General features: G+C 39.9%; 1 long non-coding RNA gene across 2 annotated transcripts in view; it reads left to right on the forward strand.

Annotated features, from left to right (window-relative positions):
• The first annotated feature begins 3,508 nt into the window (after positions 1–3,508).
• Positions 3,509–19,219, forward strand: part of LOC307195039 — a 42,085-nt gene continuing 26,374 nt past the window's right edge. For both annotated transcript variants that reach the window (XR_013830701.1, XR_013830702.1), the window contains exons 1-3: positions 3,509–3,926; positions 16,780–16,873; positions 18,088–18,240. This is a non-coding gene — a long non-coding RNA (uncharacterized lncRNA). The remainder of the gene's footprint in view (positions 3,927–16,779; positions 16,874–18,087; positions 18,241–19,219) is intronic.

Raw genomic sequence — 19,219 nt, forward strand, 5'->3', positions numbered from 1 at the left:
ATTAAATTACAGAATTACCCCCACTTCCTGAAGTGACCCAACCAGAGAAAAGCCCCCATGAACTGTGCCCCAAATCACCTACCACAAGCCCAAGACCTGTAATAATTTCTAACACCCACTTACTGAGATGCCCACCATCTCTCTGGTGTGCGTTCTCCCTCATTGCAACAAGGCAACCAGTTCAACTCCTGGTGTATTTCTGGTGGTCTTGGACTGGAGGCAGTAACACGAAGCAAGACCCTAGTTCCAAAACATATTTTAAAACAGTTTCACTTTAGGTAGGACATAATTTTAAGCAGTTATATGGTGTGGAGAAATTCTAAATCTCATGTTAGAATTCTTCTAATCAATTTATGGTAGTTTAATGTAAATTTGTACTTCTTATAAAACAGAGAACCAAGTCCTTGTACTAGTCAGTCATTTTCACCTTTGTTGAGATCTTTGTGGGATGTGCCTGACAGATCTGCGGGCAGAGATGAGGGTGAGGGTGAGCCCACGTGGATTATATGGAAGTCTGAGAGCCTGCCTCCAATATTCTCTAGGAGAGAAAGAACTGACTTGGCTGTCCATGGTCCTAATGTAGAAGTTCGTGCTGGGAGTTGAGGGTAGGAGGATACCATTTTGCCTTACTTTGGTACGAAGGAAAAATTACTTCCTTCCTCCCCTCCTCCCTTCTTCCCTTCTTCCCTCCCTCCCTCCCTTCCTTCCTTTCTTTCCTTTCTCTATTTGCTTCTTTTCCTCCTTCCGTCTCTCCTTTTCCCCACCTTCTTCTCTTTTCCTTTCCTTTATATGTCCTTACAGTGCAGGGAATGAATATTAATCAAACACTCTCAATTTTTATTTCCTGGAAAATAAAATTTTCATAAAATTCATATACAAAGTAGATACAGAAGGATGATAGCAATATACAAATATGGTGAATTGGTAAGAGAGTAGCTGAATGATCTTTTACCATTTAAAAGAAAATTTTATGTATTGAAATATTTTCAGTTAGCCTGATTTTATAACTTCTGATAAAAAACAATTTTTTCAGTTCACTACAAATAGCCTCCCTCTCTCAGGTCCCTCCCTCTCTTTAATACACACACACTTTGCCCTTTCCCTTAGAGCAGCGTAAGTGGTTTTGAAGCGCAAACCGAGGTGATAGGACTCGAAAAGTCAAAGAAAGTGAAGCTTCTCCTGTTGTTTCTTCTGTGTAGCCTGGACTCCTGCTCTTTGAGGACCCCTCTTTGCTGCACTTTAGATAAGAGTGTTGAGCCCCTAAATTCATTAGCAAGGCACAGAGCAGCTTCCCCGTCCTTTCACAGGCTCAGGTTTCATTCTGTGCCAGGAGTCATACATCACACTCGACGGTGTATCTCCAGAGCCAACTGAGGAAAGTGCAGAAAAACTGCTGTTAACAAGGGACTAATCACATTCGACCTAAATTAATTATTGGTCACTCAGGACTGGTGAGCAAGGGCCACACAGATGGCCTCTGACTCACTTCCCACCTTTGAGGAAAGAAATATTCCAGTTTGGTGCACATGACCGCATAAGATAACAAGAGGCAGGTTATTTCTGGTCTACTGGTCTTGAATTTACCATATTTGCTAATATGACATGGGGCTTATTTGCATTAACACTGTAGGTACATTGTATTTTGGGGAGAAAACATGAATGATAGTCACTTGGGATGGAGGTCATTTCACAGCAGTCAGCATTGGGACCAGTGAAGTCAAGCCAGGGACCTTTAAAATGCAATTCAGTCAAACGAACAGGTCATGGATCAGTGAGCAGGTGATGGAAGGTGTTCGTGAGGAATTCAGATTAGCACAAAATTCAAACAAACCACAAGAAACAGGGAAGAGAGAAAGCAGGACAACCTGGAGAGCAGGAAGCCATGGTCTCAGCAGGGTGGAGAGGAAGACCCTGATAATTCCCGGACTCTATGCTCTGTGCAGGCGAAGATAATGATTGTTCATTTGCTGTGTATCCTCAGAGCCGGCATGGTTGGCACACAGCACATGACAATGAGGTTTTTTGAATTAAAAATCCTCAAACCATTTGAATTTGTTCTGTTATTCATTCGTGAAATGTCATGCTCTTGCTAGACATCTACAAAGAATTCATTCAACTCGGTCTTAGGTGCTTTAGAGCACCTACTATGTGCCAGACACAGTGATAGACACTAGAAAATATATAAACCGTGGCTCCTGTTCTCAAGAAATTTAGAGTAGTGTCTGAGGCAGAATTGTAAATAGGCAATCACTAGCCACTCTGGGAACTGTAATAATAGAAGTACGGAGATGGTAAACAGGTAGAACAAAGGAATTACTGATTGACTCTGTCAGGGAAGGGCTTCCCAGAACAGTTTTAAAGTATAGATAGGAATATGTCAGATGAACAAATTGCAGAAAGCACAGTAGGAAAAAGAAACAGCATGTACAAAGGCAGAGAGGACTGAGCAACATAGCAAACTCAGGGAAGATGTAGTTAGTTCATTAATGCTGGAGAAAACTAGAGAGCTATGAGGACACTGTAAGGCCAATGTAAGGTCCTTGAGTTTGGGCAAGGGTAGTGGAGACCCCAAGCAGGGCTGAAAACAGAGATTTGCATTTTAATAGGACAATTCACCTAACAGAAAAGAAAAGAATGAGGGTGAGGGAGAAGATTGGAGACAGGAAGGTCAGGAAATTAACCCAAAAGTCCATGTAAGAGATGGGAAAACACAGAACTAAGACAGTCACTGGGAAGGTCTACATTCAAGAGATATCTGAGAGATGGGATACGTAAGAGTTGATGTTTAATTGGATATGGCCAAGGAAGGAGAATATAAATATTTAAAATATCGTTGAGTTGTAAATATTTTTGAGACTGGATAGACGTTGAATTACTAAAGGGGTTAAAGAAAATTGGATGAAGTAGTTGGGAGTGGGTGGAAAGATAAGGAGTGGTTTAGGTCATGTTGAATTTGACTGCTCATGGGACATTTTGATAGGAATTTTTAGTAGGCAATCAGATTTTTCAGGTAAGCTCTATGTTAGAAACACAATTGGGGAACTTATCATGCTATAGTTAAAGGCAAGAGCATGAATGAAATGGTCTAGGAAGAGATGTAGATTGAGAAAAGAAAAGTATTAAAGATACATCTTGGTGAATACTTATATTTAAGTGATGAGTGAAGAAAGAAGAGTTAGTGAAGAAGACTAAGACGAAATAAAGAGGTGGGGAGAAAGGCAGTGTGGAGGAGTAGATGCCCAGGAAGAAAGAATTTCAAGAGGAAGTTGTGGTGAAATAGATATTGAGGAAGGTAGGGAAATCAAATAAGAACTGAACATGGTACATCATATAAAATGATTAGAAAGATATTAATGGAATGGTCGGGTTAGAAGAGAAATGCCAGTCAAAGACCATTTAGAAAATAAGGATACTTTAACCTGCATGGTACATTATTCTTTGAAGAGTTTGACTGAAGAAGAAAACAGAAATAAGGCTGTAGCAAGAGAAAGATAAAGCTTCATTGTAGGGCGCGGTCAGCTAACTGCTACGCGGCAGGAAGCTGAAATAAGCTGAGTCATCCTTCCTGTGGCCACTGCGCTTGCGCTAAGTATACTAATGAGGTTTTAAAGTAGCGACCTATCCGATGCTGGCTCACAAATCGCACCATCGGCGAAAGCCAATCACAGAGCGACACATGTTCTTAATCCCTATATAAGCAGACTGCTATAGGATTGCGGGGTCTTCCTTCCATCTTTCTTCAACCAAGCTGTGCTCCAATAAAGTGTGATACGAGAAGAATCTTGCGTGTGGCGGCTCGTTATTCTGCCGGTCAGAAACGGCTCGCCGCATTTGGTGCCGAAACCCGGGAACTTCGCGCCCTGCATGGAGGACCGATTCAGAACTCGACACACGGAGTGGTAACCGTCGGTGAGTAGTCCAGTCAGGTATGTTTTTCGGGGGTTTGGAGCCTGAAGTTTTTACTTTCGCTTTTGTCCTTTTAGTGTTTCTCATGTTTTTCGTTTGCTTGTGGCTGCGGTGCCACCAGCCCGATCGAGTGTGTCTTCCCTGGCCGATAGATAAGTCAAGCATTTTTGGGAATAGTTCGTCCACGGAGCCTACAACTGATTTTCATGAGCCTATTCAAGCCCTTTTAAGGGACCGAGGGCTAAAGCTCTCTCATAAAACCATAAGTAGGCTGCTACAAGATATCGAAAGTGCCGCGCCGTGGTTTGGGGTATCAGGCAGCTTGACTGTTCCGTCATGGGAAAAACTCGAGAAGGAAGATTTAGAAGGAGCGGCCGCGACATATGAACAAGAGCGGTATGAGCATTGGTACATGCCGCCGCTCGCTAGCCCACCATATTTTAATCCTGCGGAGGCTAGAGCTTCCGCCCCTGCTCAGGCCTCCACCTCAGTTGCGGCAGCTAATGCTCCCCCTCCTATGCCAAAGTGCACTTTTATTCCTCGGGAAGCATGGTCCCAGTTGGCCACTGCTTTCCCCGTGTTTGAAGATCCAGCTACACGCCAACGATATTGTGAGATGATAGATCATAAGCTCATTAGGGATCTTGCAGAAGCGGCTAAAAGAGATGGCGTGTCCGCCAATTACACTATCATGTTGTTGCAGCGCCTCACGCGAAATGCGTTAACACCTACAGACTGGCAGGATATTGCCCGCGCTTGCTTAACGATGGGGCAATACCTAGATTGGAAATCAATCGTGTCTGACCTAGCACATAGTCAGGCGCGGGAGAATGCTGCCAATGGGCAGCCGGCCTGGAATGTTGACATGCTGTTGGGACAGGGACAATGGATAAATAATCAGACCATGTTCCCTGTGCAAGTTTACAGCCAAATAAACGAAATTAACATGCGGGCCTGGCGAGCCCTCCCCAACAAAGGAGAAGTTTCAGGGAATTTAACCAAGATTATACAGGGCGGCACAGAACCATTTTCCGATTTTGTAGCTAGAATGATGGAGGCTGCCGGACGGATTTTTGGTAATGTAGATGAGGCTATGCCATTAGTAAAACAATTAGTTTATGAACAATGCACAAAAGAGTGTCGCAGAGCGATAACACCTTATAAAGGGAAGGGCATTGAAACCTGGATGAAAGCATGTAGAGAGATCGGAGGGCCTTTGTCTAATACCGGGCTTGCTGCGGCTGTGCTGGCTGCCGCCCACAGTGTTCAGAACCCTGCCAAGTCAGGGGTTTGTTTCCAATGTGGAAAGCCTGGGCACATTAAGAAACAGTGCAAAAATGCAGGTGCGAGACCTAAAATGCTACAAGCTCAAAGAGTTCCAGGAACTTGTCCTAGATGCAAAAAAGGAAAACATTGGGCTAATGAATGTAGATCTGTTAAAGATATAAATGGGCAGCCCATTCAGCCCGCTGCACAGGTAGCTAATTCAAGAAATATCCATACAGCCAATTCAAAAAACGGGATAACGGGCCCCCGGTCCCAGGGCCCGAAGATTTTTGGGGCCCACGAGAGTGTGAACCTTCAGCCACTCCGACCCCAAGGCGAGCCACGTCAGGCTCCGCAGGGTTGGACCTCCGCGCCAGCTCCAGAATGGTATTAACAACAACCATGGGCATACAGCCCCTAGATACAGACATGAAAGGGCCACTACCTAGAGGGACGGTTGGGCTGGTGTTAGGTCGTTCTTCCTCCGTTTTAAAAGGACTTATTGTCCTACCCGGAGTGATTGATCCTGATTATACCGGAGTTATTAAGGTAATGTGTCAATCCCCTAGAGGGATCGTTACTATAGCCCCTGGTGATCGGATAGCTCAATTGTTGATTTTGCCTTCTTTTCATGAAAATTATCCCGCATGTTCTGCAGCCTTTTTGTCATTATCCCTTGATGATCGTCCTATGATGAGTCTAACCGTAGAAGGGAAAACATTTTTAGGTTTGGTAGATACCGGAGCAGATCGGAGCATTATAACTACTAGAGATTGGCCAGGCTCTTGGCCCCTACAAGAGTCTTCTCAAACCTTGCAAGGTCTAGGATATGCACAGACACCCAAAGTTAGCTCCAAGGAATTAACTTGGATCTCTAAAGATCAGAAGGGAAGATTTCAACCCTTTGTGGTTGAGGGATTACCATTTAATTTATGGGGAAGGGATGTACAAAGTCAAATGAAACTTAGACTTACTAATGATTATTCTGAAGTCGCACAAAATATTATGCTTAAATCGGGATTTATACCTAATAGAGGGATAAGACGTAAGTTATAAGGCATGACCGCCCCTATAGAAGCCCGCGGAAATTTAAACCGCCGAGGCTTGGGTTTTTCTCAAGGGTCACTGAGTTTATGATTACATGGAGGACCACAACACCTGTGTGGGTACCTCAGTGGCCTTTGTCAAAGGAAAAGCTGGAGGCGGCATCCAAGCTAGTGGATGAGCAGTTACAATTAGGGCATTTAGAACCCTCCTAGTCACCCTGGAATAATTAAGAAAAAATTAGGGAAATGGTGTAAAGATTGTTTCTTTTCTATTCCTTTGAATAGTCGAGATAAAGCCCCTTGTATGGAGTTGCTTGAACAGGCCTTAGGCGTTTTGATTAAATATTTAGGGAATGGGGGATTGTTTCTTGCTCCCGAGGGAATACAGAAGGGAGATGTTGTAAATTTTTAAGGAGCTGCTGTACATGGGAATAAGATAGTACCTCAAGAAATTGAGATTGGGACTAATTGCTTAGAAGCATTGAATGATTTTTGGAGGTTGCTTGGAGATGTGAATTGGTTGTTTAGTGTATTAGAGGGAAATCCTGATCTTAATTCCCCACGCCAGTTGACCCCAGAAGCCCATCAGGCACTTCAAAAGGTAGAACAAGCTATTACAAATGCACAATTAGAACGCTGTGATGATTCTCAACCTGTTTGGATCCACACGCGCTCTAACAGCGCTAGACTCTACGACACAGGCTCAAGAGTTTCATAAGCTTCATCTACAGTCTTAAGAAAAAAAATTTAACATTACCAGAGCTTTGGCTAGGAATATTGTGAAGAGTTGTTACCCAAAAGACTGGGGTTAACCCCAGAGGCATTCCAAAAGCTTTGCTCTTTTTTGTCAAAAAATGCAGGTGATTCATATTACAGGCTTGTCCTATAATCCACAAGGACAAGGAATTATAGAACGCACAAATCGCACACTTAAAGAACTCTTAATAAAACAAAAAGGGGGAATCGCAGAGAACTGTACCCCTAGACAGAGACTTTCACTTGCCTTATTTACACATTTAAATGATGCCAATCAATGGAAGGGCCCGGATCGTGTTATTACTCGATCCAGGGGATCTCTAGTGTCTCCCCACAGGATCAAGATCCGATCTGGGTGCCATCAAGACTGACGAGAATTGTTGAAGAAAACTTCGGAGAAGATGCTGAGCTGGATGTTCCTGATGATTCTTAATCGAAGTCTTTGTATTAGTTGGAATTCCACAAAGGATTATTCAAATTGTGCAACTGAGTGCTGCCGGGCTGGAGCCCGTTGCCTTTAGAGATTTTGCCTCTTGGCTCTCTTCTGCCTTTTCCTCCTTTGGGGAGTGGGTGGGGGTAGGAATCTTTGGAGTCTGCTGTGTATTTGGGATTATGCTGTGTCTCTGGTTGGTCTGTCGTGTGCGCATCAGGGCACATCGAGATAGGGTCCTGCTCACTCAGGCACTTCTGGCTATTAAGGAAGGAGATTCTCCCGCAGCCTGGCTCTCCGCCCTGAATAATTCGAAATGATTGCCCTTGCACAGAGAGGCCTTGTCGCCATTGCACCTCTATAGGGAGTCATCCATTGTCCTGATTGCCCTTGCACAGAGAGGCCTTGTTGCCATTGCACCTCTATAGGGAGTCAGCCATTGTCCTGATTGCCCTTGCACAGAGAGGCCTTGTTGCCATTGCACCTCTATAGGGAATCAGCCATTATTCTGAGTCAGCCTTTGCACCCTGCAGCCCTTGTTGGCATTGCACGCAGGAAGGTGTCTCAGACATGCCAACAGAAAACTGCCCTCGAACAGTGAGCACATCATGAGGTGAACACTTGTACGGGCTACATTCTGCTTGGTGTTCTAATAAATAAAAAAGGGGGAGATGTAGGGCGCGGTCAGCTAACTGCTACGCGGCAGGAAGCTGAAATAAGCTGAGTCATCCTTCCTGTGGCCACTGCGCTTGCGCTAAGTATACTAATGAGGTTTTAAAGTAGCGACCTATCCGATGCTGGCTCACAAATCGCACCATCGGCGAAAGCCAATCACAGAGCGACACATGTTCTTAATCCCTATATAAGCAGACTGCTATAGGATTGCGGGGTCTTCCTTCCATCTTTCTTCAACCAAGCTGTGCTCCAATAAAGTGTGATACGAGAAGAATCTTGCGTGTGGCGGCTCGTTATTCTGCCGGTCAGAAACGGCTCGCCGCACTTCATAGAAAACCTTTTGTTTGTTTTTGGGTGGAAGAGAAGTGAACCTGTTTGGAGTGAGAAACCAAGGCTGTAGGGTGGAACAGAAGAGAGGGGAAAATAAAGCGATATTACAGAGATGAAGGAGAAAGAGGGGATCATTGCTTTTGAATTGCTTTGAAAGGGAAGGTTGTTTCTTTTTCTGAACCTCAGAGTGATGAGGGTGAAAGTGGACAGCATTTGAGTGCATTTCTGTTTGATGACATCACAGTTACTAGAAATTAAAGTTAAATCAAAAAAAAAAACAAACCATACTAGTGTTTGAATAATTATCATGATGATCAAAGTGACCCAGAACCATTTTCATTTTCATCAAGGATGTCTTTTTCAAAGTCTGCTTGAATACGACGCGGTGAAAAACCAAAGGTTTTCATCCTCTTTTCTTTGTCATAAACTCACAATATGATTATTATCTTGTATATTCTAAAAATAATTCACTGGCAAATAAAAGCCAAACTAGTGGGCCTTCCTATATTTCAGACTTTTTGAAATTAATTAATTCCAGCCATGCTAGAATTTAATTTTCCCAGCTCAGTAATTAGCATGGCTTCTTGCATAATTGTTTGCAGTTATTAGCAATTGATCATAATGATGATAATTTGTCAATAGCTGACCAGTCATTCACCTGAGTGGCATTATGTAGACCTAAATTCAGAAGTCATGATCTCTTGTGCAGTAGGAAAGCCCACTTCCTCAATAACCACTCAAAATCTGTACAGACCACCTTTTCTAACACCAGTGGATACCATAATCATATAGCTAAATTTCAAAGCAAGAAATCTAAGTCATCACTGACCTAGTGATCACTATTGAGATTTTGATTAGGACTGCTTTGAATCTAAACATCAACTTTAGGAAAATTAATATCTTTACAATACTGAGTATTCTAATCCATAAACATGGTGTATTTCTCCATATATCAAGGTCTTTAAAAACATTTCTCTTAACAATATTTACAGTTTAGTGGTCTTACACATTTTTTATTAGATTTATTTCTATGAATTTGCTGTTTTGATATCATTATAAAGTATTCTTTAACCTGTTTATTATGTAATGTTATTGATATATAGAAATTCTAAATTCATTAATTAATGTTAGTGGATTATCTGGGATTATTTTGCCTTTTCTGCATAAGAAATCATGTTGTCTGCAAATAATGATAGCTTTAATTCTTCCTTTCTAATACTAATAACTACGATTTATTTCTTTGCCTAACTGTGTTGTCTAGGACTTCTAGTACAATGTTGAAAAGAAGCAGTGATAGTGAGCATCCTTGTTTCAAGATAACCATTTTCACCTATAAGTTTACCTGCCGTAGGTTTTTATTTATATATTTATTTTTTACTTGTTATGAAAGTATAATGTACATACACAAAAGTGCACATTATAAGTGTACAGTGTAATGATTTTTCAAAAATGAGACAATCCATACCCACTATCCATATTAAAAAACAACATTACCAATGCTCTTAAGCCCCCTTCACGCTCTTTGACAAGGTTCAAGTACCCTTATGTCCTTATTCTTACAAATCAGCCCGCACTCAAAAGGGAAAGGAATTAGAACCCACTGCTTGAAAAGAGGAGTATAAAAATTTTGTAGACATATTTTAAAACCACCAAGGTGTATGTCTCCATTTATTTAGGTCTGTAATTTCTCTCAGCAATATTCTTTAGCTTTCAATGTATAGACTTTCACATAGTTTGTTAAATTTATGCCTCAGTATTTCAGGTTTTTTTGAGGCTGCTGTAAATGCTTTTTGTTTTACCCCACCCCCTATTTTTCATTGTTTGTTATAAAAATGAAATGATTTTTGTAAGTTGAGCTGATATCTGTGACCTTGTTAAATTCATTTAATGATTGTAGTAGCTTCTCTGTAGATTCCTTAGGATTCTCTAAGTACACAATCATGTTGTCTGCAAATAAATGTTCCATATCATTTATAGTAGAGCCAGGAAACAGAAACCATACCAATTATTTTAACAGAGAGTATATATATTTATAATACATATTGAAGACCTCAAAAAGCAAAAAAGGGAACACAGAGATAACAATAGCAGGAAACAGCTACCACACTCAAGGCTTGGGGGAATGAACAGAAGAGGTTAGAATTAGTAAAACATAAAAATTTAGAGGAAGGAGCCAGGACACTGAAATTCACCCCTCTGAGAAAGGAGTGCTGGTCAGTTGGTGCTAGTCTCTCTGAGTTCAAAGGAGGGTTCTCATGAGCTTTAACCCCAGCCTCTGAGGAGGGGTTCTGAGCTGGCTGCTTCTGGTGTCTCTGAGGTGGCACAGTGAGGCTAGTTCTCTCAAGAATTGGGAAAACTGCAAACTGGGCTTAACTACCATGACTGGAATGAACTACCACAGTTGTTATCAAGAAGTGAGCCTGGGGAGCCATTGACAGGAATGAGAAGCAAACAGGAAGCTCACATAAAGCAAACAGGAATAAACAAATGTCTTCTCCTCCAGTATGCTCCTCTAGATTTATATCTCTAGATTTATCCCTAGATTCATAGCACCCTCTATTGACTCTATTAGAAGCATTTAGCAGGTTGTCAGTTGGCAAAAGAGAAATGTGGAGAGTCCTTCATGTTACAAGCTGAATATTGAAGAAGGGGTTTAAAGTTGAGCAATATTACTTTAATATATGGCACATGGACAGGGAAACCAGAAGAAAATCGGGAGACCTCAAACTCAATAGCAATTGCTTCCCTATGAACATTTGTCAAATTGGAAACCATCTCTAAAGAAGAGCAGAGCTTTCAACAGTCTTATAAGCTAATGATTAGAGTTTAGTGCCTCAGGCTTTGAGTTGATAATTTGGAATGGCCAGAAGCAAAATACATGTAGATGGACTAGTACCATATCTGGCAAACCAGCCTTGATTTATACAATCCCTAATTTATCATGGGGATCAGCCACCAGTAGACAGACTAGCCAGATGGATGGGTGACTCTATTATCTGAAATATCTACAACTTTGCATATATATTGCTGGCATTCAAATAAAATTAAGGGACTTGCCAAAGAAACAAGACCTCATAACCAGAAAACAAGAGAAACAAACAACAATAACCAAACCAAACCAAAGATGACCCACATACTGGAGTTATATGACAAGGACTTCAAATAACTATGATTAATATGTTCAAGAAAACACGGATAAAATGGATGGAAAGATAAAAGTAACCAAGAAATGGAAATATGGTATTCAAAATAATCAAATGGACATTCTAGAACTGAAAAATACAATGTCTAAATTAAGAAATCATTAGATGAGTTTAGCATCAGACTAGACACAGCAGAGGAAAGGATTAGTGAAATGGAAGAAAACTTAATAAAAAAATATCCAAATTGAAGTACTCAGAGAAAAACATAATTAAAAACATAGAAAAGGAGAGTAGAGATGTGTGGGATAGATGAAAAGGGCCAACATATATATAACTGGAGTTCAAAAATGAAAGCTAGAGAGGCCAGTGGAGAAGCACTATTAGAATAGATAATAGACAATACATTTTAAAAAATTATGTAATACCTCAACTCACAGATTCAAGAAACTCAGTGATGGGCTTCCCTGGTGGCACAGTGGTTAAGAATCCTCCTGCCAATGCAGGGGACACGGGTTCGAGCCCTGGTCCGGGAAGATCCCACATGCCGCGGAGCAACTAAGCCCGTGCACCACAACTACTTAGCCTGCGCTCTAGAGCCCATGAGCCACAACTACTGAGCCCATGCACCACAACTAATGAAGCTCGCACACCTAGAGCCCGTGCTCCACAACAAGAGAAGCCACCTCAATGAGAAGCCTGTGCACTGCAATGAAGAGCAGCCCTCACTCACTGCCAACTAGAGAAAGCCCGAGTGGAGCAACGAAGACCCAACACAGCCAAAAAAATAAATAAATAAAATAAATAAAGAAAAAAGAAACTCAGTGAACCCCAAACAGGATAAATCAAGGAGTGTAAATATAAATAAAATAATATTATATACATCATAATAAGACTGTTGAAAACTAAAGATAAAGAGAAGATTCTTAAAAGCAGCCAGAAAAAAAAAAAATCCACATTACCTTCAAATAAGCAACAGTAAACTGAGAACTGACTTTTTAAAAACATGGGAAGATAAAAGGCTGTGAAATGACACCCTTAAAATACTGAAAGAAAGTAACCCTCCAATTGAGAATTCTATATTCATAACAAATAGCCTTCAATAATGAAAATAAAATTAAAATATTTTCAGACAAAAACAGAATGTGTCACTAGAAAACATGCACTAAAAGAAATAAGAAAGATTTTTTTTTTTTTTTTTGCGGTATGCGGGCCTCTCCCTGTTGTGTCCTCTCCCGTTGCAGAGCACAGGCTCCGGACGTGCAGGCTCAGCCGCCATGGCTCACGGGCCCAGCCGCTCCACAGCATGTGGGATCTTCCCGGAACGGGACACGAAGCCGTGTCCCCTGCATCAGCAGGCGGACTCTCAACCACTGCGCCACCAGGGGAGCCCCAGAAAGAGAGATTCTTAGACAGAAGAAAAATTATTTGAGAGAAATCATTGAGTGTTCTCTGAATATAATGGAATCGGGCTATAAATAAATAACAAAGAGATAACTAGGAAATCTCCAACCTCTTGAATATTAAATAATGTATATCTAAATAACACACAATCCAAGAAGAAATTACATTGCAAATGTTAAATGGTTTAAATCAAATATGATTAATATATGCCATTTCAAAATTGGGGAAGGGGTGTCAAATGAGTACTTTAAGGAAAATACATAACCTTAAGTGCATATATTAGGAAAGTTAAAATGACTGAAATCAATGATTTATGCTTTGTCTCATGAAATTAGAAAAAGAAAAATGAAATATCAAGGGAAGGAAATAATAGATAAGAATAGAAATCAATGAATTACAAAACAAAGTTCAGAAGAGGGAATCAATGAAGACAGCAGGTGGTTCTTTGAAGAGATTAATAAAATTTATAAATCCTTGGCAAGACTGATGAAGAAAAAAAAGAGAGAAATCATAAAATGCCAACAACAGGAATAAATAAGGTAACATCAATACAGAATTTGCAAACATTAAAAAGATAACAGTGAATGTCTTTATACCAATATATTTTGAACTCTTGAAAAAATGGAATTTTTCTTGAAAAACATACTTTATTAAAAACTGTAAGGATAAAAAGACAAATCTGCAAAATTATAGGAAGGGAATAGGAAACCCGAATAGCTCTAAGTAGTGGGCTAAATGGTGCCCCCCCTCCCCCGAAGATATGTCCACCAGGATTCTGTGAATACAACTTTATGGAAAAAAGATCTTTATAGATGTAATTAAGTTTAGGATCTTGAGATGAGGTCATCCTGGATTATCTGAGAGCTCGAAATCCAATGACAAAGGCAAGGAAGGATTGGCCACTAGGAGTTTTTGGAGGAACTGTGGCCATGATGACACACTGATTTTGGACTTTCTGGCCTCCAAAACTGTGAGAGAATAATTTCTGTTTTTTTGTTTTTTTTGCAGTACGTGAGCCTCTCAATGTTGTGGCCTCTCACGTTGCGGAGCACAGGCTCCGGACACGCAGGCTCAGTGGCCATGGCTCACGGGCCCAGCCGTTCCACAGCATGTGGGATCTTCCCGGACCGGGGCACGAACCCGTGTCCCCTGCATCGGCAGGCGGACTCTCAACCACTGTGCCACCAGGGAAGCCCAAGTTTCTATATTTTTTAAGCCATCAAATTTGTGGTAATTTATTATGCAGCCACAGGGAACGAATACACTCTATAACTTTTTAATTAATTGAATCTGTTAACAAAAATCCCACAAAGAAAACTCCAAGATCAAATTGTTTGCTAATGAATTCTTCTCATTATTTCAGGAAGAAATAACACTAGTCTTATCCAAATTCTTGCAGATACTAGAAAGAGAAGGTGAATATTTCCAACTCATTTTATAAGTCCAGCAAAACCTTGGTACCCAAACTTCAGAAGGCCAATAAATTATAGGAAAAGTAGAGACCAGTCTCTCTCATGAACATAGATACAAAAATCATAAATGAAAATTAGCAAACCAACCTAGGGTTTGTTCTAGGGATATAAGGTGATTTTAAAATTTATGTACTTAATTTATACAGAGAGTTTAAAACTAGGGAAAACTAATCCATAAATTTGAAAATCAGGATAGTTTTCATGTTTGGATTGACTAACAGTGATATGTGACTAACCAGTGATTTCTGGTAGTTTGATAATGTCCTGTTTTTTGACCCGGGTGTTGATGACAAGGGTGTGTTCATTTTGTAAAAACTTATCAAGATGGTCCTTTACGATTTGTGTACTTTTTGTGTCTATGTTATAAAACTTTTACGTTAAAAACCTTTTATCAGTAGTTGTCAGAGTCGAGTTATTAAAGCTAAGAATTTGAGAAACCATGTATGATTTTAATAGAATATTGTGGGTGACATAAAATGTAGAACTGTGGCGTGAACTGGCTGCATAGACAGGAAAACTAGATAGTATCTGTGATTGCTGTGAAAGAATCCTTATTTCTTACAGCTGCATGGCTGAGATTTCTAATGACTAATGCGTTATACACTTAGATGATGAAAACAACACTGATGAATTTACAACCTTGCTATGACTCTTATGTTAAAGTTGGGGCATTGATTCGGCTATAGTGGAACTCTGAGGACTGGTCCGGGGACATCTGGGTAGATATTGGTGAAGCTGTATAAACTGGATCACCAAATTCTGCAACATTCCTTTTCACTACGAGAGCCTTTCCTCTCCTGTCTGAGGTCATTAGCTTTCTCTTGTCTAAAGAATATCAGTGACACCAACTGGAGTAATTTTCTTGCAGGGAAAAACTGGTCATCCTCAAGACCTCATAACACCTATCACTGCTTTCAGACCTGGTCTCTAATGGATTGCTTGGTTGATTGATTAAAACCTAGAATCAATGGTGGCCTATGTTAAATAAATAAAGAGTGAGATGCTACAACTGCCTTGACAAACTATAGAGGAAGAAACTCGTAGGCATATGGAGGCAAGAACACTGGATATTTACTAAGTGCAACCTGGTCACCCACCCCTTAACTCTGTTCTCTAATGGGTCCAGCAGACATTCCTTTCACCAAGACTTTGAAAAATATACTATTGAAGGGCCAACTGGCATCATTGATATTCTCTGTAGTGACCCTTCTCTTCAGGCCACAGATGACAGTGGCAGATGCTGACATTGAAAAATTCCCCCTGGATTCTCTGGGGACAGTTGGATCCTTTCTTCAACGACGTCAGCAGCAATTAACCACCAGAAATAAGGTATGCATGGTTACTCTAATGCATGGTAGGGCTGGAATGGTAATCAGAATCGTTTGATTTGCAGAGAGCTTTGGTGGTGGTTAATTGGTCATGTTGTCTCTATGATTGAGATAGGTTGACAGTTTATGCAAGTCTTACTTAATATTAATACATGGTAAAGACTCTTAAGTCTGATGAACAGAAACCTATTCTGTGTCACTATATTAGAAAACCATGATCTAATTCAACTCTCATACCTGAGCAAGTTCACAGACTTAGAACCTCTTGATAGAAGGAGAGAGAGTCTGCTTGAAGATGGACCCAGCTACATTCCCAGAAGTTGATGTGAATCGTTCTCCTCCTCTTTCCCAAAGTGAGATGGACCTATTTACCAGGGTGACTTGTTATTGGAATAATGGACATTTTCAGACTATCAGTAAATACTGGATAATAGCTTTGAACTGCTGCTAATTCTTACGGGTCCCAAATCACACGGTGATCCAGTATTCATAAATGTGAAGTAACAAATGGATTTTTGATCTGGGTCTGGCCAGAGGGTCCTGAACCCACCCCAAGGTTATTTCCTTAGTGCCTAAACGCATAACTGGAGTAGACGTAACCGGCTGCCAGCAGAATGCCCATATTCATTCCTCAACCTGCAGAGATATAGTTATTCTGGGAGGAAGGGCCAAGTAGAAACCCTAAAACTGCTTCTCCTTATCAAAATAATAAAAAGTAATGAATCAAATCAATACCACCTTTCTAGAGAAATTTGAGAAATTAGCGCATCAGCAAAGATTCAAAGATACACAGTTCACAGAAGTTCAGAGTAGATCTGGCTCTGTCCTTCCCTTACTTGGAGTGATTCTGGTACCTTTTAGTCAACACAAGCTGAACTCCTGGTCATTATTTCCTGTTACCAGCCTTGGAACCCGGCAGATGTATGGCATATCTGCTCCATACTTGGGCATTGTTCCATTTCTGGTCCACAGTGATGCTGGTCTTATTTTTGAGCTTACCGATGTAATTTTAATTTTCTTTTTCAGAGCTCATCCATCATTGTTATATGTTTGGAGCACAAGGAGGTATATTGATGCTTGAATTTACTGTACTTCTTAACCTGACATCACCAATCATGAGGTTTGTAACAAAATCACTAACCTGGGCAAAAATCCGCTAACTTGTAGATTGTAGTGAATAATAACCAGTGCATAATTTTTGTAATAGATCTTTCTAAGGGCACTGATATCTTATTCTACAGCACTTTTATGCTTACCAGGATATAACTGTAAATGCAGCATGATTTTCATTTTTTAAATGATACCGAGAGGGATACATTTTGAGGCTAAACCATAAATAGCTTTTACATGAGTAAAATAGCCCAAGTGAATGGATTCTTAATAATTGCAGGAGCTTTTTATTGCAAATGGATTCTGGCAATGTGGGAATTCTTATGACCAAAGTAGAAAGAATTTTTCCTGTTGGGGATTTTTAAGTTTTGTTCTATAGCTTATTTTGAATGTCCCTAGACATAATTTGGTGACTTCAATTGTTTAAGGCTGAATTCCCAAACTTAATGCACCCAAATTATTCCAAATTTGGATCAGAACTCAAGTATTTTTATTCTATGGTACCAGGCAACATTCTACAATAACGGGTAATTTGGAGTGGCAACTGGGGCTTTTTAGTTCTGAGCACTTAGGGCTGAGGTTTTCCGAAATGAAACCTCTCAAGAATAGGGACTACTTTTCTTGCTTTCTCACTTCGTCTCTCGCTGGATTTGATACCCAGTAATCACACAGAAAATGCTTATTCAGTGAATGAGTAAATCAAGACATAACCATAGATAAAAAGTGTTTGGATGTAAGTCAGACAAAAAAGTAGAACTGGGTTTGATTTATCCAGGCCATTTCATAAGTTTGGTTCAGAAATAATCAAAATGCATGGCCCACAATACATGTTTAATAATCTGACACACGGTAAGTGTTTAATACATGCTTATTATTAAAAATACTCAATAGTCAAGCAAATATTTTTGGGCTTAAAATAACCAATCGCTGAGTACATCATTCACAATATAGATACTATTATTGAAAGAAATAATAATGAATAATTTTGGGCATGTAATGAAATTGTTTCCCTTTTCTCATTTTCTAAAGTTTCTCTTTCCAAAGGAATAGGTTTTTTTGGATTGAAATGGTAAGATCAATCTTAAATGATTTATTAGAAAAATAGTTCCAAAACATATACTGGCATTTGGGAAAATTTTTTTTACTTTCTCTATTCTGTGATGAAATCTGGACTTACTAGACACAAAGCTAAGAGATAATATAGCAATTATATCTTTAATTTAGGGTATACGGACAACTGATGAAGACATTTCAGGGGACCCAGAATGCAAATTACTCAATGCAGGATACCTGCGTTAACTAGTAACTGCCAAGTCTCCCCTGCTCTTGTGGCTGTGTTAATAGGACCCACACACAGAAAGGCTAAGCATTCTTAAGGTAAGGGGGTAAAATTCACTCGTAGTACTTTGTTCATTTACATACATTGTGGAAATATCTCCTTCCACTCAAGTCACAATCAGTATTTTCTATGAAAATGATACATTTATATCATGGATTTGTTTTAGAGGAGCAAATTAACTTGTGAAGTATGGCAGAGACAATGCTACATGTCCATCAGACAATTTCTTTTTCCTTCTGGATACAGAGGGTGGCTGGTTTCCCAACCACGTGACTGACTTTAGCCAATGGAGAGGGAGTGGAGGTGGTGTGTACCTCTCACACAGTCTCTAGGGTCTTTTCTCCAACCCCGACCCTTCCAGTCCCTGAGAATCACTCACTATGGTATCAGTGAGATAGGAACTTCTTTGTTTGTTTGTCTAAGCCACAGAGATTTGAAGGGATAATATTTTTCAATAGTGACTATCTGGTTTATACTTTATGCATCACAGCAATGTAGAAGAAATGGAGAAGGAAGAGGGAGGTTGTCCTTTGTGTGGAGTGGATTTAAAAATAATGCATTTTTCTTTAAGGCAAGTCTAAACACAACATTTTAAGTCAGTTTAAACTGTATTAACTATCAAATATGAGGTTTTCTTAATGATGTGTTTTGTGCACCTTAAAAAATTTGTGAAGCTTTCTTTAGCTTTAAAATTATTATCTGAGTTATTAAAGTTACAAGTTCCAGGCCTAGTTTTCCTTAAGCTTTCAAGTCTAGCTTGCAATCTTATTATTTTAAAGTCCAGTACAGCAGTCACTTTTAAGAGACTTTGAATAATTTACAAACTTTTAATAAAATTCCATTAAATATATTAAATGGCATATGTACATTTAATATGTTTGATTTCTTTTGGGGGGGGTAGCTCAAATATCTGACTTAACAAACCTTTCCCAGGTTCTTGACATAATTCATGTATCTAATGATTTAAACTTATAAATATGATGAGAATTAACTTCCCTTAAATGTTATAAGGCTATA

This window comes from Stenella coeruleoalba, assembly GCF_951394435.1.
Source record: "Stenella coeruleoalba genome assembly, chromosome: 12".
NCBI classification, from domain to species: domain Eukaryota; kingdom Metazoa; phylum Chordata; class Mammalia; order Artiodactyla; family Delphinidae; genus Stenella; species Stenella coeruleoalba.